This window comes from Sus scrofa, chromosome 2, assembly GCF_054392235.1.
Source record: "Sus scrofa isolate SSC_HxYL_T2T_F1_AM1 chromosome 2, Sscrofa_HxYL_maternal_Yorkshire_Landrace_v2.0, whole genome shotgun sequence".
NCBI classification, from domain to species: Eukaryota; Metazoa; Chordata; class Mammalia; order Artiodactyla; family Suidae; genus Sus; species Sus scrofa.
Window position 1 is genome coordinate 80886501 of NC_139384.1, and position 23434 is coordinate 80909934.

A 23434-nucleotide genomic window follows, 5' to 3' on the forward strand; every position below is an offset into this window, starting at 1 on the left:
ATTTTTATTTAACTTTGGATAAGGTGTGGATTTTGGTGGCAAAGTGTGATATTGTTTTGAATAAGGTGGACAATATACTGAACTCTTTCCATAGAAGTCTCTCCTTTTCACTCCAGAAGAGGGAAATCCCAGGTTTTGAGCACTTTCTCAAAACAGTTGATCCTTCCCAATACCCAGAAGACTTTTACTTCAGTAGAATGTAGCTTAACATTTTGATTGTTTACTTGCTGTATCACTATGTGGGAAAATCAATGAGTGCCCAACAAATTCTTCCTTGCAGTTTATACCAATAAACATTGACATGATCACCATGTCTGACTCTAGCTATATCATCTACAATGCTGTATATTCAGCCCAAGCACTCCATGAATTGTTTCTGGTGAAAACAGAAATGGGATCTCTAGGAGATATAGACCAGGAGATGCTTCTTCCCTGGAAGGTAATTGTCCTTTGGATGCAGGTCATGAATTGACAATCAAAGGATATCTGGTTGTGTTTTATTGAGCTTCATCATCATGACCATATTTTTGCCTCAAGGTCCACAGAATTAGGCACAATGGACAGAGAGTTCTTTCACATTGGTTATACATAGATCTATAAGTGCTATGTTTATCCGAAGAAAGCTGCCATTTGGAGCTGTTTAAGTCTATCTAATAAGAAATTATACCTGATAAATATTTTCTAATGTAGGCTGTAAACCATCCAAAGACAATTCATAATAAAATATATAGGAATCAAAAATTAGGAAAATCTACACTTTTATTTGGAAAGTGCCCAATGCACAACACTTACATATTGACCATGTCTGACCCCAGAAATTTCATCAGAGATGCCACATACGCTGTGATCCAAGTGCCCTGTGAAATAATATTGAGGAAATTATAATTGACATTTACTTGTTACCCTACACTGAGCCCCATAAATGAGTTATTTTTAGACAGATCTATTCTTACAAAATATGCACACAATCCTAGGAGCAGGGAACATGGTCTCCATTTGAAATGTATGATCATGGGAGTTCCTGTCCTGGCGCAGTGGTTGATGAATCCAACTGGGAACCATGGGGTTGAGGGTTCAGTCCCTGGCCTTGCTTAGTGGGTTGGGGATCCGGAGTTTCTGTGAGCTGTGGTGTAGGTTGCAGACGCGGTTAGAATCCAGTGTTGCTGTGGCTCTGGCGTATGCTGGCAGCTACAGCTCTGATTGGACCCCTAGCCTGGGAACCTCCATATGCCATGGGAGCAGCCCTAGAAAAGGCAAAAAGACACAAAAAAATGTATGATCATGGATACTTACAAGTTTAAGATATCTTCCTGTGTTATGAATGTATTTACATGAATTTTTATCCCAGGCTTTTCTGAATCTACATCTCCTCTATATGGTATACTTAAGAACTCTGTTGTCATACACAAGGCATAAATATATTTAACCAAATATTGATGAAAGCAAAGGAACTAATTAGCTTTAATACATGTCTATCTTTTAAATATCTTAGGAAATTAAATCAAATATCTATGTATAGAAATTAATGTCAGACTGTTAATTCACTGGATGATTTTTACATTATTAACAATAATATCTGACAAGGAACTTAGCACTCATTTAGTTTTGGCTTTTAGAAAGTAGGTGACCTTTACAATATTACTTCAAATGATGTAATTCTGGATTACTTAGGATGCATCTACCACATGTGATTGAGGCTTAAATGCTAGTTCCTTAAAAAAAAAGTCAATGAAAAGAGCAAAGTAGAGAACTCTAAATGTCTGTCCTTCCAAGAAAGTGTTAAATAGATGAAAAAATTGATCAGAATTAGCTTTTTCAGAATTCTGGCATCCAAACAAAAGCTTCTAAAAGGGGGAATGCTTAATGAAGAAAAGAACAGGTGAATTTTGGTATAAAACATCATGATGTCTTAATTTACTCTGGTACCATTCTTTACTCCCCAGCTCAACAGAGATCTTTTAAACAAAACTGAACATTCTCAGTACAATTTACCATTTCCAGAAGGAGTTTTATGAACCTCATTCTAAAAAATTAACATCCTTTATTTTGACCTACCTGGTGGTTCTCTGAAGGATTGATCTAAGCCTTACCTTTATTTTGCCTCACTTTCAACTTTTCTAAGTCCTGAGTATCTAAGGGGGTAAATGTTGAAAGCATATAAAGATATCAGTTGCCACATGGGGTCAGAAATAACAATTAGGGAATACTATAGAAAAACTGTAAAACACTGGGAGAAAGTCTGCCTAAAGAGATGCTTTGGATAATAAGAGCTTTGAAGAATTATTCCATGGAAATAATTCCATGGAATTTAGAACTTTATGCATAGGGTTTGGCTTCTAATCAGAAGAAAAGTCCTGAGAAAGCCCTAAGTGATCAATTCTGCTGAAAGTCAGGCTTCATTCAAGAGGGAAGTGAAGGCTAAGACAGAGCTGTAACTGCCAGGCTGAATGTTATTAAAGTCTTGCTTCAAAACGCAAAAGAGTCCACCTCTAGAGTGTCTCATTACTGTATGACCTAGCACTTCTGCTCTTAGATATTTACACTCTAAAACTGAAAACAGGTATTCATACCAAAATTTGCATATGGATATTCAGAGCAGCACTCTAGATAACAGCAAGAAGTGGAAACAACTCCAATTTCCATCAACCAATGAATGGATAATAAAAAAATAATATATCCATTCAGAAGAATAAGATGGAGCCATTAGAGGAAATGCATCACTGATACACATTTAAACCTTGAAAAGTTATGCAAAAACCCACCAAAAAACTTACAAAAAAACCAGCAAGAGTTTCTATGGTTCAAAGATTAAAAGGCTAAATTAAAAACACCATTAATAGTCTACAGATTGTAGATTTTACTCTTCTCTCATTGTGAGTGTGTTCACTCCATTATCACTAGACAATTATACTCTTGGCCAAAAATGTAAGAGAAAAATGTCCATGTTGCACTTCTTCACAGAACAGGCATTTCCTTCCAGAAGCCTCCTGAGCAAACTTTATGGCTCATGCTGCCCCAAAGAACATGACTAATGCACACTTTGAACAGGTGAATTCAATCTCTTCTCTGTTTTCAGAATAAGAGGTAAATTTACATTCATGTCACTAGAGTCTGAGAGATGGTAAACAACAAAACAAAGAAACAAACCCCTTAATTTCTACCAACAAGAAAGTATGAAGTCGGGGAGGTAGGAAAGAGTCGTTGCTTTGTAAGTATGGGCCTTCCATGTCTAATTTGAATGCACTTTCCATTTTTCAATCTTTCTTTTCCTCTAGCTTCACCAATTCCTGGATAAAATTCAATTTCTAAACAGTGCAGGGGAGCACATGTCCTTAGATGAGAAGAGACACCATATGGTGGAGTATGATATCCTGAATGTTGTGAGTTTTCCAGGCAGTCTTGGGCTCCTGATTAAAGTGGGGAAGTTTGGTTCCAATAGCCCATATGATCAAAGCTTTGTGATCAACGAAGAGATGATGGAATGGCCTATTGGATTCGAAGACGTATGACATCTTTTCAAAATTAGATGTATACACTGTAGACATATTAGAGCAGAATCCTCCTATGAACAGAAGTGTGAATCCACTATTTTGAGCACTAAATTCACTCTTTGAATGCAACATCTTGACTTCATAATGTCATCTTACATAAAATCTGAGCCAATGTCTAGAAGGAACAGGTTTGTATATGACATTATGATTTTTTATTGAATTATAGTTGATATACAGTATTATATGTTACAGATGTACAGTACAATGATTCATAATTTTAAAAGTATACACAATTTAGACTTATTATAAAATACTGGCTGTAGTCCATGTATTCCATGTATTGTACCTTATATCCATGTTGCTTATTTTAACAACATTGTTTTCATCTCTTTATACCCTACCACTATTTTACCCATCCCCCTATGTTCTTCTAACTGGTAACCAGTAGTTTGTCCTCTATAATGGTAAGTCTATTTGTTTTCTGTTATAGTCCCTAAGTCATTGAATTTTTAGATTCCACATACAAGTGGTATCACCCAGCATTTGTCTTTCTCTGACCTATTTCACTTGGCTTAATACCCTCTAAGTCTATCCATGGGGCTGCAAGTGGAAAATTTTCACTTTTTTTTATGGCTGAGTACTTTTCCATTGTCTACATATTACCACATCTTTATCCAATCATGTATTGATGGACATTTAGGTTGCCTCCATATCACTGCCATATAAACAATGCTGCTATGAACGTAGGGGACCGTGTATCTTGTCAAATTAGTCTGTTCCTTTAGATATAACCCAGGAGTAGAATTTCTAGGTCATATGGTAGTTCTATTTTTAATTTTTTGAGAAACCTCCATTCTATTTTCCACACTGGCAGCCACCAATTTACATTCCCACCAACATGCAGGAAGGTCCCCTTTCTCCACATCCTTGCCAACATTTGTTCCTTGTGTTCTTTTTGAAAACAGTCATTCTGATATCTCACCGTGGTCTCATTTACATTTCCCTGTTGATGCCGAATGTTGTGTATCTGGTCAGGTGCCTGTTGGCCATTTGCATTTACTCTTTGGAAAACTGTCTATGCAGTTCTTCTGCCCATTTTTACATCAGGTTGTTTGTTTTATAAAGTTAATTTTTGGAGTTTGTCTGCTTTTCACATTATTAGGATCTTCTACCTAGAATGTACAGCCCTTTGTGCAGCAATGGATGAGAAGACAGTAAAATATTTTTCTGCAGATAAATATCATGACCATAAAGATATATGAATTGACAGATTTATTGGGATGAGGTGGTTAGGTAAGAGAAAAACAAGTTTTGCTGTCAGGAATGTATGTAATAAAAGTGATTGTTCTGAGTTTATTTTCTTCTTCTATTTCTTGAGGAAGGAACTCAGGTTATTAAGACATCTAACATAAGCATATACTGCAATGAATTTCACTCTTGGCATGTATTATTTGCACTCTATTAATCTGACATGCCATATTTTCTTGCCCTTTTTATCTATTTCAAAAATTTCCTTTGAAAAGTTCTATTTGTACCATAGGCTACAGAGGTTGTCTCTGTAAATATTTAAGAAAAAAGAAAGGGAAAAAACCTTACTATTCCACACTTAGATGTCTAGATAATATCAAATAGTTGGGGATGAGGAGGAGGCACAGTGATGTAACAGAAAGTGAAATGTCCTTTCTTCTTCTGGGAGAAATACAGACACTTCTCTTAGTAGCCAGTAATGTGCAAAAGTATGATCAATGACACTCTATTTTTCCTTTTAGATACTAAAATCTGTGTGTAGCCAAAGTTGCAGTTCAGGATTCAGGAAAATTCCACAAGAAGGAAGGGCCTATTTGCTGCTTTACTTGGGCTTCTTGCCCAGAGAGACACATTTCCAGCCACATAGATATAAAAATTTAGAATTGCCTATGGTAACTCCACCTCTTATCTATTTCTCAATGAAAAGGAAACTGAGAGCTTTGGAAAAGGAGTCATCAGGTACCAGTTTCTCATTAATGCATTCATTCATTCATTCTTTTGACTTTTACATGTTTATTGTCATAAAATATACATAATATAAATTTACCATCTTAACCTTTTTAAGATTAAAATTCAGGGACATAAGTACATCTTCATTGTTGCACAACCTTCTCCTCTATCCATCTACAGAACTCATCATACCTAACTTCATCTCCACAATTATTGAACAGTTACTCCCAATTACTCCCTTCCCCAGCTCCCGTGTAAATACTATTCCACCTTCTGGGTCTATGAATTTGAAGTACAGCTACATTATATCAGTAGAATCATACAGCATTTGTTCTTTGGATTATTTCACAAAGCATAACACTTGTAAGATTCATCCACGTTGGAATCTGTGTCCAATCAATTCCTTCTTTTTAAAGGTAGAATAATATTGCATTGTATGTATGTACCATATTTTGTTTATCCATTTATCTGTCAACAGACATTTACCCTTGAATCCCCCTTTGGGTTACAGTAAGTAATGCGACCAATGTCCATTTAAATCAGTGCCTTCAATTTTGGGGGATATATGGCTAGATGGGAATTGTTTACTCCTACTGTAATTCTATGTTTAATTTTTTGAGAAACTGCTAGCCCCTTTTCAACAGCTTTTGCACCATTTTACACATCTGCCAAGAATGTACAAAGGTTCCAATTTTAACACCATCACTAACATTTCCCAATTTGATGTGTTGGAATACTATACCACAGATAATCAACATGTCAACGTGCACAATGCACATATGCACAATTGGAGGAAATATTTCTGTTTTACATAATATTTAAATGTGAAGAAATTGTGAACATGAAATGATGCGTGTGATGTCTCCCAAGATGCAAAGCAGTGCATCCAGTGCCCAGACCAAGAGTATCCAAACAGGGGGAGAAATCGCTGCCTCCCCAAAGTTGTGACCTTCCTGGCCTACGAGGATTCCTTGGGGATGGCACTAGTCTGCATGGCTCTGTGCTTCTGTGTCATACAGCTGGGGTTTTGTGGGTCTTTGTGAAGCACTGAGACACCCCCATTGTCAAAGCCAATAACTGGACTCTCAGCTAAATCCTGCTTATCTCCCTCCTCCTGTACTTCCCCTGCTCCTTTCTCTACATTGGTCAACCCAATACAGCCACCTGCATCCTCAAGCAAGTTGTATTTGGAGCCGTGTTCACTGTGGCTGTTGCCACTGTTCTGGCCAAAACACTTACTATGATTCTGGCATTCAAGGCCATGAGACCAGGAAGAACCATGAGAAGATTGCTGGTAACAGGAGCTTCAGTTAGATGTCATTCCCATCTGCTTCCAAGTGATTATCTGTGGAGTCTGGCTGGGAACCTCTCCCCCTTTCCTTGAGATAGACACTCATTCTAAGCCCAAGAGCCTCATCATCGTGTGCAACAAGGGTTCTGCCACAGCCTTCTACTCTGACTTTGGATATCTGGGCTCTTTGGCCCTGAGGAGTTTCTCCTTGGCTTTCTTGGCCAGGAGCCTACCTGACACCTTCAATGAAGCCAAGTTCCTGACCTTCAGCATGCTGGTGTTCTGCACTGTCTGGGTCACCTTCATCCCTGTCTACCACAGCACCAAGGGCAAGGTCATGGTGGCCGTGGAGATCTTCTCCATCTTGGCCTCCAGTGCTGGGCTACTGGGCTGCATCTTTGCTCCCAAGTGCTATATTATTCTCCGAAGACCTGATGAGAACTCTTTGAAAGCTTTAAGGAATCAAATAGATTCTAAGAGAAATAGGCATTCAGGGTTTATCTCATAATAAGTCTCTATCACATTTGGTTCTGAACAATATATCACTCAAATAATTTTTTTTTGGTTTTTTTTTTTTTTTTTTTTTTTTTTTTTATGGCTGCACCCCTGGCCTATGGAGGTTCCCAGACTAGGGGTTGAATCAGAGCTGTAGTTGCTGGTCTATGCCACAGCCACAGCCACAATGGATCCAAGCCGTGTCTGCAACCTCCACAACAGCTCATGGCAATGCACAGAGCAAGGCCAGGGATCGAATCTGTCCTCATGGATGCTATTCAGATTTGTTTCCGCTGAGCCACAATGGGAACTCCCCAGATAGGTAATATTACATGTTTCTTCTTTCGATATTAGAAATCATCAAAACTGCTTTACCTCTATTTCTCAAGTGATTCTCCCCTCACTGTTTCAAAGTCTATGTAAAATACACTCAATCATTAAGACATTCTGATAGGTGTTCTATCTCAGATTAATGGCTATCCTCACAGCTTTTGCCAATGAGTCTAACTCCATCATGAAGTATACAGCAAGCACATCCTTATTGCTTCACCCATTTCTGGATCTAAAATGTCATTTTACAACTAAAAACATTTAAGACCACCTTTTATTGTATCTTTTCTGTTTTGTTTCATCAACTGATAGTATAAAGATGCATATTTGGGTGAAAAATTGAAGGTATGCAAGCTTTTCACATAAGTTAGTGTAACTCCATTAGAGATTTTAATTTAAAATTTCATTAAAAATGAATTTTTAAATAGTTTTTCAGAATGCTGAAGGCAGTTAAATTTTAATAACTATTATATTTTCCTCATCCTTTAAAATTATCATTTTATAACATACTTGAAATGTAACTTTATCAACTACTAAACTTTCCCATAAACATGGGATTCTTTCTGGAGCTTCTGTTTTAATATTCAGTTTGCTTTTTATCTTCCAAGAATGAATTTTTGACAATGTTGTGATATATTAATTTTTCCATATCCTGTCTTTATCCCAATAAAAGTTCTTATTTCTCATTGACAAATTTCCTTTCCTTATGAATTTGAGAACAAACCACTCCACATCCTAAAAATTATACTATGGTTCTAACTTTATTACACTGAATCATATACTTTGGATGAAAATGTGCTCATTACTCTATTTTAACCATTGATAAAGATGGTATTTATTTAATGTTTTATTTCCTCTTGATGCTTTATCATATTTTGTTTCACTTTATCTATTGCATTTGTTTTAGAATTCATTGATTTGTCATTATTCTTATTATTGCCTCCTTCCAGTTGTTCAGAGTTCACTCGGATATCCTCTTTTGTATTTCTTGAGGAAGGAGTTCACATTATAGATTTCAGACATTTCTTCTCTTCATTTTCCTTCCACTAGACACAGCCTGCAATAGCTTGATATGGGAATCTCAGTTTCCATACCAGGGATCAAACCTGGCAGCAGTGGTGCAAGTGCCTAATCCTAACTAGAAGACCAGTGGGGAAATAGACATCTCTTCTAAGAATATACTGCAATAAAATTCCTGCTCAGCACTTTTTTTCATATTCCAGAAATTCTGACATGCCACAGTTTCATGGTTGACATTTTATTGATTTTTAAATTTCCCACTGACAGTTTCTACTTTTTTCATAACTTATTCATAAGTGTGTTTAATAATATCCAATCATTTAGAGATTTTTTTTGTCTCTTTGTCGTCTTAGGGCCGAACCCATAGCATATGGAGGTATCCAGGCTAGGGGTCAAATTGGAGCTACAGCTGCCAGCCTATGCCACAGCCACAGCAACTCAGGATCCGAGACTTGTCTGTGACCTACACCACAGCTCACAGCAACTTCAGATCCTTAACCCACTGAGTGAGGCCAGGGATCAAATCCACAACCTCATGGTTCTTAGGTGAATTCGTTTCTGCTGTGCCACAACGGGAACTCCCATTCAGAGGTTTTCTTGTTATATTTATTTTTTAATGGAAGAGTGTTTCCATTATGGTCAGAAAACATACTCTGTATCATTTCAATTCTTTATATTTCTTGAGGGGTTTTTTTTTTTGGTAACGCAGAAAATGTATTTTAGCAGATGGTCCATGGGGGTTTGATAGTAATGTGCATTCTGCTGTTGTTGAATGGACTGTTTTTATAAAATTCTAATGTGTGATCTATACATGTCAACTAGATATTGATCAAGGTTCAGTTCTTGTATATTCCTACTGACATTTTGACTAGTACTCTTAATTTGCTGATGGTGGGGATTGAAGACTCCACTTAAACTTTTGCATTCCTCTATTTTTCATTTCAGTTATAGTTGTTTTTTTTTTTTTAATTTTGGCCGGTCTTCATTTTTCCCAGCCTTATTTACTGAAGAGACAGTCCTTGCTCCACTGTATATTCTTGGTTCCCTTGTCAAATATTAGGTGACTCTATGTGCACAGGTTTATTTCTGGGCTCTCTATAGTCTTCCATTTGTGTGTGTGTGTGTGTGTGTGTGTGTGTGTGTGTGTGTGTATCACTTCCAAAATGTTTTGATTACTATAGCATAAATACATAAAGATTATAGCCTAAATACATAGTCAAACATTAACATAGAGCTGAACTAAATAAAGCAAATATTAACGGACAAAAGGGAGAAATTGACAGCAACACAGTATAGTAAGAAAATTAAGCCTACTGACATCAACAAACAGATTAACAAAACACAAATTCATAAGAGGACACTGGCCTTCAACTTCACATATTATCAAATGAATATCATAGACCCATATGGAACATTCCATCTAAAACAGAAGAGTACACATATATTCAAGTGGACATGGGATATTCTCCAGTTTAAATCACATGCTAGTTCACAGAACAAGTTTCAGGAAATTTTAAAAAACTTAAATCATATTAAGCACCTTTCCTACTTGCAACACTATCAGACTGTATCAACTCTAAGATAAAAAGGACAAAACCCACAAACATGTAGAAGTTATGCAATATTCTATTAAACAACTAATGGGTCACTGAAAGAAATAAAAAGAAAAAAATACCTAGAGTCAAATGAAAGTGAAACATAATAATACAAATTGATGGAACACAGCAAAAGCAGTTCTCAGAGGGAAGTTTATAGCAACAGTAGCTTACCTCAGGAAAGAAAAAACATCTGATGCAAAAACCTAGCCTTACACCTAGAGGAACCAGAAAAGAAGAACAAAGAAAACACAAAATTGGTAGAATGAATGAAATCGTAAAGATGAGAGCAAAAATAAATGAAATAGAGACTAAAAAATAGTAGAAAGAGGCCAATGAAACTAAGAGCTGGTTCACTGAAAAGATAAATAAAACTAATAAACTTTTCTCAGATGCATCAAGGGAAAAAAAAAGAGAGAAAAATAATAAATTGAGAAATGGAAAAGAAGTTACAATTGATCTCACTGAAATACCAAGGGTGATAAAAAATTATCACCAGGAATATTCCAATAAAATAGAAAATGAAGAATGGACAAATTACTAGAAATGTACAATCGCCCAGGCCAAACAGGAAGAAATGGAAAATCAGAACAGACCAATTGCCAGTAATGTAACAGAATCAGAAATTTTAAAAATTCCCAGAGTTCCTGAAGTGGCTCAGTGGTAACAAACCTGACTAGTATCCATGAGGACATGGGTTCAATACGTGGCCTGAGTGGGTTAAGGACATGGCATTGCTGTGAGCTGTGCTATAGGTCACAGATGTGGCTCAGATCCCACACTGCTGTGGCTGTAGCGTAGGTCAGCACCTACAGCTCCTATTTGACCCCTGGCCTGGGAACTTCCATGTGTTGTGGATGTGGCCCTACAAAGACAAAAAAAAAGATATTTTAAAAATTCCCAACAAACAAAAGTCCAGGACAAGATGGCATCATAGGTGAATTTTACCAAATATTTAATGAAGATTTAGCATGTATTCTTTTCAAACTATTCAAAGAAATCAGAGGAAGGTGTTTTTCTGAACCCATCCTACAAGGCCACCATCTCCCAGACCAAAACCAGACAAAGACAATTAAAAGCAATTCTCACTGATGAGCATAGATGCAAAAATCCTCATGAAGAAAAACAAATCCAACAACATATTAAAATGATCATATACAGTGAGCCAATGGGATTCATTCCAGTGATACAAGGATTTTCAATGTCTTCAAATCAATCATTATGGAAGTGGTGTGGAAAGGAGGATTTCTAAAAAAGTTTCACTGAGGTATAGCTGATTTACAATGTTGTGATAATTTCTGCTGTACAACAAATTGAGTTATACATATACACACATACATTCTTTTTTCAGATTCTTTTCCCATATAGATTACCACAGAATATTGGGTTGAGTTCCCTGTGCTATATAGCAGGTCCCTGTTGGCCAACCATTCCATATTCCACAGTGTGCATAGGCCAGTCTTAAACCCCCAATTCCTCCCTCCCCCCATCTGCCCCCTTTGGTAACTGTAAATTTGTTTTCAAAGTCTGAGTCTGTCTCTGTTGTGAAAAATAAGTTCACTTGAATCCATTTGAAATTCCACATAGAAGTGATATCATATGATGACTGTCTTTCAATATCAAATTCACTTCACTTAGTATGATAATCTCTAGGTTCATCAATGTGGCTACAAAAACCGTTTTCATACTTTTTTAAAATAACCATGTAATAGTCTATTACATATATTACATCTTCCTTATCCATTCCCCTGTCAAAGGACATTTAGGTTGCTTCCATGTCCTAGTTCTGTAAATAGTGCTGCGATGAATACTGGAGTGCATGCATCTTTTCTATGGTTTTTCTCCAGGCAGATGCCTAAGAGTGGGAATGATGGATCATATGATAAATATGTTTTTAGTTTTTTGAGGGACCTCTGTACAGTTTTCTATAGTGGTTGTATTGTTGCGGAAACCGCAAAAACTGTGGCAGTGGAAGGAGACAAACTGCACTCGGAGACAGGGAAAAGCAAGGTTTATTCAGCACCGGTGCAGGCTCAGAGGAGTCACCTCCAGAGTCTGAGCACCAGGTCTTTGTTCTCAGCAACTTTTATACATTACAGGGTCTTGATTTTCCCATGTAAGCAGCCCCAGACCTCCCCCCTTCCCCAAGCAGTGTTTCTCCCTAAGAAACTGAGCAAGCAAGGTTACAGAAGCAGAACTGATAAGCAATGCTGGGTACACCATTAGCAGGGCTGCTGGCTTGGACATAGGGCACACAGTTGCTACATTATTACAAGAAGGGTGCTAGGAGGCAAGCATAGGTCCAAAGGCTTGCAGCTGCATTTTTAGCCAAGGGGGGGTTGTTCTTTAGTTAAAAGTCTTATTTCAGTATCCATTTACATTCCAACAGTGTAGGAGGGTTCCTTTTTTTTTTTTTTTTTTGTCTTTTGTCTTTTGTTGTTGGTATTTCTTGTGGCTACAGCTCCGATTAGACCCCTAGCCTGGAAACCTCCATATGCCATGGGTGAGGCCCTCAAAAGACAAAAAAAGAGTATATGAAAAACTACTCAGGCATAAAAAAGAATGAAAGTTTGCCATTTTCAACAACATGGAAAGATTTGGGGCTGTTATGCCAAATGAAAAAAGCCATACAGGGAAAGACAGTGTATGATATCACTTCTATGTGAAATCTAAGAATAAAACAAACCAATGAATATAACAAAAAAGAAACAGCCTCACATATAGAGAACAAACTCTTGGGTACCAGTGGGGAGAGCAGAGGGGGAGGGACAGGAATGTGATAGGGGTTTAAGAGCTACAGATTATTATGTATAAATTCAATGAGGTGAAAGGATATAGTGGTCAACATGGGGGACATAGCCAATATTTGATAATAACTATAAATGGAGTCAAATTTGTTAAATTGTAAATTACTTATTATACACATAAAATATTTACATCAACTATACTTCGATTTTTAAAATTAAAAATAGAACAGTTCTAGGAGGCGAAAATTAGGAAGGACATAGTTAATGAAATAGTACCATTAAACAAATGAATTTCATTGAAATTCATGCAATAGTTCATCCAAATACAGCAGAATACACATTTCCTCAAGTTTCCTCTGCAACATTCCCCAAAATAGATCACAATCTGGGCCATAACACGCACATTTTTTTTAGGGCTGCACCCATGGCACACAGAAATTCCCAGGCTAGAGTTCGAATCAGAGCTGCAGCTGTTGGCGTATGCCCATCCACAGCAACGTGGGATCTGAGCTGCATCTGCAACCTACACCACAACTCACGGCAAAGCTGGATCCTTAACCCACTGAGCAAGACCAGGCATTGAACTCATACCATCCTGGACACTAGTCAGGTTCATTACTGCTGAGCCATGACAGGAACTCCAGGGCCATAGCATGTACATTAAAATCACTGAAAGAATAAAAATCAAACAAGATATGCCTTCAGACTATAATTGCATTTATCTACAAAACAATAACATAATGATAGCTGAAAAACCCTCGATAGGTTTGGTTTTTAAACAACACACTTCTAAATTACACACCTTTCAATGAGAGTGATGTCAATAAGATAGTGGAATAGGTGTTTTGTGCTGAAATCTCCCTGTAGTGCATCAATTTTGACAACCACACAGGAATGAGAATACCTTTTGGGGAGTTCAATGGAGTAGTTCGAACATATCAGTGCAACAACAACAACAGCAAAGACTAAGAACAGACAAACTGCAGAAATAAGAACAGTTTCACTTTACCCACTTCACCCATCCCCCCAAGCAGTACATCTCATTACCAAGAGAGACCCTTTTCATTGACTAGTGATTCCTCCACTAAAGAAAGTGGGAGCATGTTGACTGATCACTTGGCCTCCCCTCAGGTTTAGGACACAATCCAGGAGGCATGCTGCTTTCTCATTCACTAAGAGTAACAAGGGGTTTTGCATGGATGAGGGGCTGGAAGGCTGGTACAAGGGAGTCACGAACATGCATATCAATCAGGGCTTGGAAATTCAAAAAATGCCTGCTGACCTCACTAATTGCTCACTGACATCATTAGAAGGCTTGAACACCAGCCACTTGGGATACTATGTCTCCAGACACTTTCAACTGGCCCTCAGGCACACCTAATGTATAAAGGCCCACCCTGTGTCTGGCTCCCCATGTGCCCCCTGATGATGAGCATCTGTACATGACTTATAAATACACAAGTTTAGCTGGTTTGACTCAGAGGGACTGGGAGAAGGCATACCAACTTGATTTTTTTAAGGGGACTACCCTAGGAAAAACAAACACTGCACCCTGGCTGGCTGTGAGGGATCGAGGAAAGGTATGCACTCTTAAGAATTCTGCCCAGGAGTTCCCGTCGTGGCGCAGTGGTTAACGAATCTGACTAGGAACCATGAGGTTGCGGGTTCGGTCCCTGCCCTTGCTCAGTGGGTTAACGATCCGGCGTTGCCGTGAGCTGTGGTGTAGGTTGCAGACGCGGCTCGGATCCTGCGTTGCTGTGCCTCTGGCGTAGGCCGGTGGCTACAGCTCCGATTCAACCCCTAGCCTGGGAACCTCCATATGCCGCAGGAGCGGCCCAAGAAATAGCAACAACAAGAACAACAACAACAAAAGACAAAAAGACAAAAAATAAAAATAAAAAAAATAAAAAAAAAAAAGAATTCTGCCCAAAGAGAGAGTAAGAGGTATAAAGCAGGGACATACACAGGAAAGTCTGAGAGAGCCTCAGAATATATGGATGGAATGGTAAACTTGTTTCTCTCCCAAAGCCAATCAGTAAAATCTAGACAAGATAACTATTTCTTCAAATGCAAAGGCAAGAATACAAGACCACAAAAACACTGAAAACTAAGGAAAAAACTTACCACAAAGAAACACAATAATTTTTCAGTTACCTATCCCACAGAAATGAAGATCTAAAATCTGTCTCACAGGAGTTCCTGTTGTGGTTCAGCAGGTTAAGAACTTGACATAAAGTCCATGAGGATGCATGTTTGATACCTGGCCTTAATCAGTGTTTCAAAAATTGGCATTGCCCCAAGGTCACAGATGCGGTTCAAAGCTGGCACTGCTGTGGCTATGGTGTAGGTTGGCAGCTGGAGCTCCAGTTTGACCCCTAGATCAGGAACTTCCATATGCCACATGCATGGCCACAAAAAAAATAAAAAATAAAAGTAAAAAATAATTGTTTCACAAAGAATTCAAAATAATTCTTTTAACAATGGACAGTAAGCTTTATGAGCAAAGCCCATCCAATGAAATCAGGAAAACAATACCTGAAAAAAATTAGAAGTTCAAGAGATAGATAGAAATCATAAAGAACCAAACAGAAACCTTTGAGCTGAAGAATACTGTGAAAGAAGTAACATGTGACTGACTTGATCATGACTTGATCAAAAACTGACTTGATCATGCAAAAGAAAATCTGTGAAACACTATGCAGAGCATTTGAAATTATGTGTCTAGAGGAGTGAAAAAGAATGAAGAAAGCATACAAGGTTCATGGGATACCATCAGGATAAATATTATATGCTTTTGAGAAATCCAGGAAGGAGAAGAGACATTAAAAATTATTTGTAGAAATGGCTGCAAATGTCTCAAACTTTGGGAAAGATATGAGCTACCAGTTAATAAAGTCAAATGTCCCAAAAGAGGTTCAACCACAAAGGCTTCACAAAACAGATTATAATCATATGATCAAAAATCAAAGAAAAAGACAGAATTTGAATGTAGCAAGAGGAATGGGACTCATCACTAACAAAGAAGTCCCCATCAGACTTTCAATGCATTTCTCAGCAGAACATACAAGCTTGGACAGAATTGGATGCTATATTCAAAGTACTGAAAGAAATAAACTGCCAACCAAAATGTTTGATCTGGTAAAGCTGTCCCTCAGAAATGAAGGAAAGGTAGTCTTTCACAGACAAGCAGACAGAGGATTTTTATCACCATTAGACTTGCCTTACAAGAAATGCTACAAAGAGTTCTTCAATATGAAGTGAATGGACATTAATTAGTAACATGCAAACATATGAAAGAATAAAACTAACTGGTCAAAGAAAGTAAGAATTGGCTTTTTGAAAAGATAAATCAAATTGACAAATCTTTACTTAGACTAAGAAAAAAGAAGATTCAAATTACTGAAATCAGAATTGAATGTGGAGAAGTTACAACTGATACAAAAAAAAAAAAGGATCATTACATATTACTGGGGAAACAAACTGGATAACCCCACCACACACAATGGATAAATTCCTAGGAATTTAAAACATGAATCATGCAGAAATAGAAAATCCAAATAGACCAATAATGATTACAGATGACATTGAATACATAGTGAAAAATACCACCCCAAAGAAAAGCCCAGGACCAGATGACTTCACTAGTGAATTCCACCAAGCAACTGAAGAAGAATTAATACCAATCCTTCACAAACTCTTGCAAGAAACTGAAAAGGAAGAAACATTTCCAAAGTCATTTTCTCAGGCAAGCATAACCTTGATATCAAAACTGGACAAATTACTGAAATAAATCAGATTAGTCAAATGAAGGATAAAAACCACGTGATCATCTTAATTGGTGCAGAATAAGCCTTTGACAACACTCCAAACCCATTCATGTTGAAAATTCTCCACAAATTTAATACTAAAGGAAATCACCATAGCAAGATAAAGGCGAAATATGAAGAGCCCAGAACTAACATCATACTCAATGGTGTAAAACTGAAAGCTCTTCTTTTAAAATCCAGAACATGACAAGGATGCCTACTCTTGACACTTCTATTCAACACAGTACTGACATTCCTAGCCAGAGCAATTAGACAAGAAACAAGAAAGAAAAGTTATTCAAATTGAAAAGGGAAAAGCAAACGGTCTCTATTTGTATATGACATCATTTTACATATAGAAACCCTAAAGACTTCACTAAAAGCCGTTAGAAGTAATAAAAGAATTCAGTAAAGTCGCGAGATATAAAATCACATCTAAAAAGCAGTTTCATTCAGTAAACTAACAAAATTTCTAAAAAAAAATTAAGACAACAATGCATTCATGAAAGCATTAAAACCAAGAAAATATTTACTGATATATGTAACTAAAGAGGTGAAAGATATGTACACTGAAACACTAGTGAAGGAAATTTAAATTGTAGGAGTGTGTGTGTGTGTATGTATGTGTGTATATATATATTTGTGTGTGTGTATATATATTTGAGTGTGTGGGTGTATATATAGGTACATAAACGTGTATTTGTGTATATGATGTGGTGTATATATATATATTTATGAGTGTATATATACTCATGTATATGTATGCGTATGTATGTGTGTGTGTGTATATATATATATATATATATATATATGATGTGGTGTATGTGTATAAATGGAAAGATAACCTGTGAACATGGAATTTAAGAATTAGTATGGTTAAAATGTCCATACATTCCAAAGTAAACTACAGATTCAATGCAATGCAATTCAATGGAATTCTCAAAATTCCGTGACATTTTTCAGAGTAATATACACAGATATCCTTACACTTATATGTAACCAAAAGAGATACTGAATAGCTAAAGAAACTTGATGAAGAACAACAAAACCAGAAGCATCATACTTCCTGATTTTTCTGTAACTATATTACAAAGCTATAACAATGAAAGTGTGGTACTGATAGAAAAATAGACACATAGACCAATGGTACAGAAAACAGAATCCCACAAATACACAGACAGGTAATCTTCAACAAAGGTTAGAATACACAAGAGCATAAGGACAGTCTTCAATCTTTTGGTTGTGGGAAAACCAGATATTCACATGTAAAAGAATTCAGTCAAACATTTATTTTTTTACCATAAACAAAAATCAACTCAAAGGGGACTAAAGACCTGAAATCATAAAAGATCTAAAATAAAACAGAAAAATGGCCCTTCATGTTGGTTTTAGAAATGATATTTTGGATTTGACACCAAAAGCACAGGCAACAAAAGTGAAAATAAACAAGTGGGAAAACATCAAACTTGAAGTTTCTGCATAGTAAAGGAAACAATCAATGAAATGAGCAGACAACTTATGGACTGGGAGAAAACAGTTTGAACCCATATATTTGATGAGGAGTTAATATCCAAACTCACACAGCTCAACAGCAAGAAAATGGGGAAAAAAAAGATTAGAAAAATGGAGAAAGGTCTTGAATTGGTATTTTTCCTAAGACATACTAACAACCAAGTGGCACGTGATGAGGTCCACGTGATACCATGATTCATAAGAAGCAATCAATATACATTTGGTCTTTGTCCCCATTCTGACATAGGGCTCTTGAAAGTTTTGTGATTACAGTTTGATAAGAATGTCTTGTTCTAATGAGATGACTCTGGATGTGTTCTTGGATGGCTTCTGCATAATGGCTGGTGTCCAGAAAGACCAAGCCATGATAAGGAGCTTGGAATTTTCAACTCCACAAACCTACCCTCTTGAGAAGGGGAAAAAGCTAAAAATGGAGTTAACCATGGCTCATGCCTACATGACAAAGTCTCCATAAAAATTCCAATAGGAGGGAGTTCAGAGAGCTTCCAAGTCAGTGTACATCCACATGCAAGCAGAGTCATATGCCCCAATTCCACAGGGACAGAAGCTCCTGAGTTCCAGACCCTCAGGAGACCTAGGCCTACATATCTCTTCATCTGGCTATTTATCTCTATCTTTTATCATGTCCTTTAATAACCTAGTAAACATAAGTAAGAGTTCCCCTGAGTTCTGAGAACCAGTTTAGCAAATAATCAAATCCAAGGGGGAGGAGGTCATGGGAACTTCTGATTTGTAGCCAGATCAGACAGAAGCTGTGGATAAACCACTACCTAAGGCTCAAGTGGGCCTTAGCTTAGAGACCCTGACCTCAGGCTGCTACACCCACTGGAGGTCCTCCGGAACAGTGTTGATATATTAAATGAAAAAAACCCAGAGTTGGAACAATCCAGCAAAATCACTAAAACCTTGTATTGTTGTAGGGCTTATGTACAGAGAAAGGAGACTGCAAGCCTTTTTGCCAGGAAGCAGCATTTATTTGTGTTGGCACTGCCTCAGCAGATTCATAGCCAAAGGCTGAGCCCTGAACGCGGCAGGGTGTCACCTTACATACCCCATTAGTTTTCCTTCTACATCTAAATTGCTTTGTCCCCCTTATAAGGTGTTCTATACATTTTGAGCAGACAGTTACAGGTACACCTGACTCATGGATACAGGTTATGCTACATTGTTGCAGAACTGTGCAGGCATGCACAGATGCTGGTGTTGCATGTTGCCTTTGTCCTGGGAGGGCCCTTCCCCCTCCCCACTACATCTCCCCTTTCGATGCTCTGATCCCTCTCTCAGGGTCAAAGAGCATCATCTTGGGCTAGCAGTTTACATTTCCATAGCATCACTGCATGTGCAGCTGTTTTTCTTTCAACCGTGGCCTCACTGAGGCCAGAGACAGATCTCACAACTAGAGGAGTCAGAAGGGTAAGATCAGGCAGCTTCCCAAGATCATGAGCACGATACTTATGAGGGTTTTGAATCCCCCAAATGTTGAAAACTATCCCCTAAATAGTTCTCCGGGGTTCCACCCCTTCCAAGTTTGTACGGGAACATGTGCCACTTTTTTTGATGTTTGTGGCTATGTTAGTTACAGCCTGGCCACTGTCATCTATCTGGAGGCAGCAGTCAGGTTGACTAAATTTTTTACATGTCTTTTTGTTGTTGTTAATAGGTAATTCAAAGGAGGTGGTTCTGGTAAATAGCTGCACACATTTGTCACTGTGTTTTGCCATGAGTTCCAGGGCCGTGGCTGTTTGGTTAGTAATAATTTCCAGTACCGCCTGTAACCTGATGATTTGATTGAGCATATACATAGGGGGGTCCAGTAGCCCAACTCTCATCTTGTGCCCAAGTGGCTGGGCCATATGTTTTAACAGTCCAGTGGGGTGGCCACTCATTTTCTCCCCATCTTTGTTGTCCTCCTATCACAGGACTCCTTTAGGTTTTTTAACCTTTAGGCTCTGATAAAGCAGAACCCCTAATTTCTCTCCCTCCTGGTTAGGCAGGAGGAAAAATCCCAGTTGGATTAAGCCAATGATGCAGCTCCCTTTCCATCGAGTGGGGAGTTGGGTATATGCTCTTTTTCCCACATATCCAAAACAGCCCATCAGGTGCCCTCCAGTATTTTGGGGTCACTAAGAATGAGGCTGTCCCAGTGTTTAACTTATTTCAGGTATGCTATGGAACGGACTGGCCTCCTCCTCAGTATGTATAGAACATTTGACTATGGCTTAATAGGGAGAGGACTGGCACTGGGGAGTGTTAACTGTGGAAGCTAGGGCCCGATACCAGGTAGGAGTGTTTGGCCACCACTGGAAACTGATACAGTCCCAAGAAAGTCTTTTTTACTGGGAGTTTCTCCAACCCATTGTGTATAATCCGGACCTGTTCTACTAATGCACTCTTCTCCAATTACCTCTGAGGCCAAAACCCAACTTTGAGGCTGGTTACTTTTTCTCTCCATTATGGAATGATTCCTTTAGAGTAAATGAAGTGCATTTAGGCTGATCCCCTTCCAAGGCCATTTTTCATTCATAAGGGCCCCTCTACAGACCCAACATTCAGTGACATTGAACTCATGGGCAATCCTTTCAGCTAGGTCAATGAAAAGATTTTTCCCTAGGGTGGGGAGGTCCTGGTCTGGACCCAAATTTCAAGGGGCCTTGGGCCTACCTGTTGCTTTATCCTTTGTATAGTTTTTCTGACTAGCTGGGCCTGGGTGTGATCCTGAACTCCCCCTCCATCAGACATGTCCCACCATCTTCTATATGTCCAGCAGGCCCAAGCCCCTGTTCCCCTTTCATTTGGTCCCTGGCAAGTGTGCCCCTCTGGGAATTCTGCCTTTATCCATCCCATCCAATACCTTTTGCCATTATATGTGTAAAGGGTGGGGATGGTAACTCGATAACAAGCAGCTGGTTGGTAGGCATAGGAGGTGAGGGATAATCCAACATTCCCTTGACACCAAATCTTTCCCATACTTATCACAAGGGGTGGAATTTGAGTCTACAAAAGAAGCAAAAGGGGCCCAGACCAGAAGCAAGCAATAACAACAAGACATCCTACCCAGAAGAGAAAGCAGAGTGCTAGCAGGGACCCTTTGCCATGTTTCCAATTGGCCAGAGCAGTTTCTGCCAGTCCTATGGCAAAGATCAGGACAATGACCATGATAACACAAGGGGTGGCAGTACATCACAATAAGGGGACTGAAATAAGGAATGGACACAGTCTATTTATCCCATCTGGAGGCTTACTCCTCAAGCTTCTGCTGTGCATAGACTAGTCAGCCTCTGGAGTGACTAGAGCAGGGCTATCGTCCTCATGGGTCTCTGAAGCTGCAGCTTGCTTCCTCTGGATGGTTAGCTTGCACAGTGTCGATGGATCAGGGGTGCATGCCCAGTCTCCTGATGCTGGTTTTACTCTGCTGTGGTGAATTCAAGAAGCTACTTCTGTCACCTTTACTGCAGTAGGGGTAGATAAAATGACAGTAAATGGGCCCCTCCAAAGAGGTGTTAATGGCTGGACATTCCACTCTTTTACCCATATAGCATCCCCTGGTTTGAAGGGGTGGGTGTCTGTGGTTGGACTTGCAGGCAACTGTTCCCTAACCCACTGATGGAGGGTGGCCAGGGTGGAATCTAGCACCTGAATCTGTTGTCTCAGGGTGAGGGTCCCTAATTCCTTTAAGTCCCCACTTATACCTTTAATGGGGGGGGTGTGCCCATAGAGGATTTTGTAAAGAGAAAACCCAGTCTGTTTGGTAGGGCTGGACCCAATTTTTAGCAAGGTTACTGGCAAGAGCTGGTCCTAATTCAGGTCTGTTTCTTGGCACAGTTTGTTTAATTGCAATTTCAGGTTCTGATTTATCCATTCCATCTTCCAGGGGCACTAGGGCCTATAGGTTGTGTGCAACTTCTGGTGATTTTTACCCTGTCACCAATTGTACTACTTTTGCCACAAATGCTGGTCTGTTAAATCCGGTTGACTGGAGAATATTTTATCCATGATTTTAGTACAATCATGATCTGATTGACCTGGCCTGACTGGCAGTAGGGTTGTAGGGTTTAAGAGTTCTCACCACTTCCAGGTGAATGCACAGATTTTTACATATCATTAGCTGATATTTGACCATCCAGGCATTAGCCCGCCAGTATTGTCCCTTATATTTCATTAATATCAGTACTGAATGTGGCACATGGACTGTTAGTTCTTGTCCCATAGTTAATTTATTAGCTTCTGACACTAAGAGTGCTATTGCTGAAGTGCCCGCAGGCAGGGCAGCCACTCCTGGGCAACAGAGTCAAGTTATTTGGAAAGATAAGCCACTGGATGATGTCATGACCCCAGCATTTGAGTTAAGGCCCCTACTGCGACCCTGGTACACTCGTGTACATACAAGAAGAAAGGCCTGGAGATGTCTGGGAGTCCCAGGCCAGATACGCTGGTGAGGGCCCACTTAATTTTTTTTTTCAAAAGTTTTTTTTTGTACTCGTTCCCACAATAGAGGTTCCTGTTTCCCCCCTTTGTGGCCTCATAAAGGGGTTTATTAAAATGGAGAAGTTTGGGAGTTCCTGTCCTGGTGCAGCAGAAACCAATCTGACTAAGAACCATGAGGTTGAGGGTTCGATCCCTGGCCTTGCTCAGTGGGTTAAGGATCTGGCATTGCTGTGAGCTGTGGTATAGGTCACAGATGTGGCTCAGATCCTGCGTTGCTCTGGCTCTTGTGTGGGCCAGCAGCTGTAGCTCTGATTCGACCCCTAGCCTGGGAACCTCCATATGCCGCAGGTGTGGCCCTAAAATGCAAATAAATAAATAAACATATAAATAAATAAAATAAAATAAAATAGAGAAGTTTGGTATCCAGATCCTGCAGAAACCTGTGGCCCTGAGAAATTCCCAAACCTGGCGTGGGGTGGAGGGAACCAGGATTGAGCAGACAGTCTGTTTTCTCTCTGAGCCGAGTTGACATTGCTCATGCTGGCCTGGCTTTCTGGTTGGTTGCCTTCCAACAGGAGTATATGGGGTTAACACTGGTGTCTCAGGAGAGGTGGCTGCTAATGACATCATGGGTGAGTCAGGGGAGGGGCTTCTGGGGGAGGGGTTGTTCTTGGGGGAGGCAGCTGCTTCTGGCATGGCCCCAGCTGTTAGGAGTGCAGGCGGC

The 23434-nt window shown here is 39.0% G+C and overlaps 1 long non-coding RNA gene across 1 annotated transcript in view; it reads right to left on the reverse strand.

Annotated features, from left to right (window-relative positions):
- Nucleotides 1-23434, reverse strand: part of LOC106507293 (uncharacterized) — a 68876-nt gene that overhangs the window by 4353 nt on the left and 41089 nt on the right. Inside the window, exon 3 of the long non-coding RNA XR_014837661.1 lies at nucleotides 793-857. This is a non-coding gene — a long non-coding RNA (uncharacterized LOC106507293). The remainder of the gene's footprint in view (nucleotides 1-792; nucleotides 858-23434) is intronic.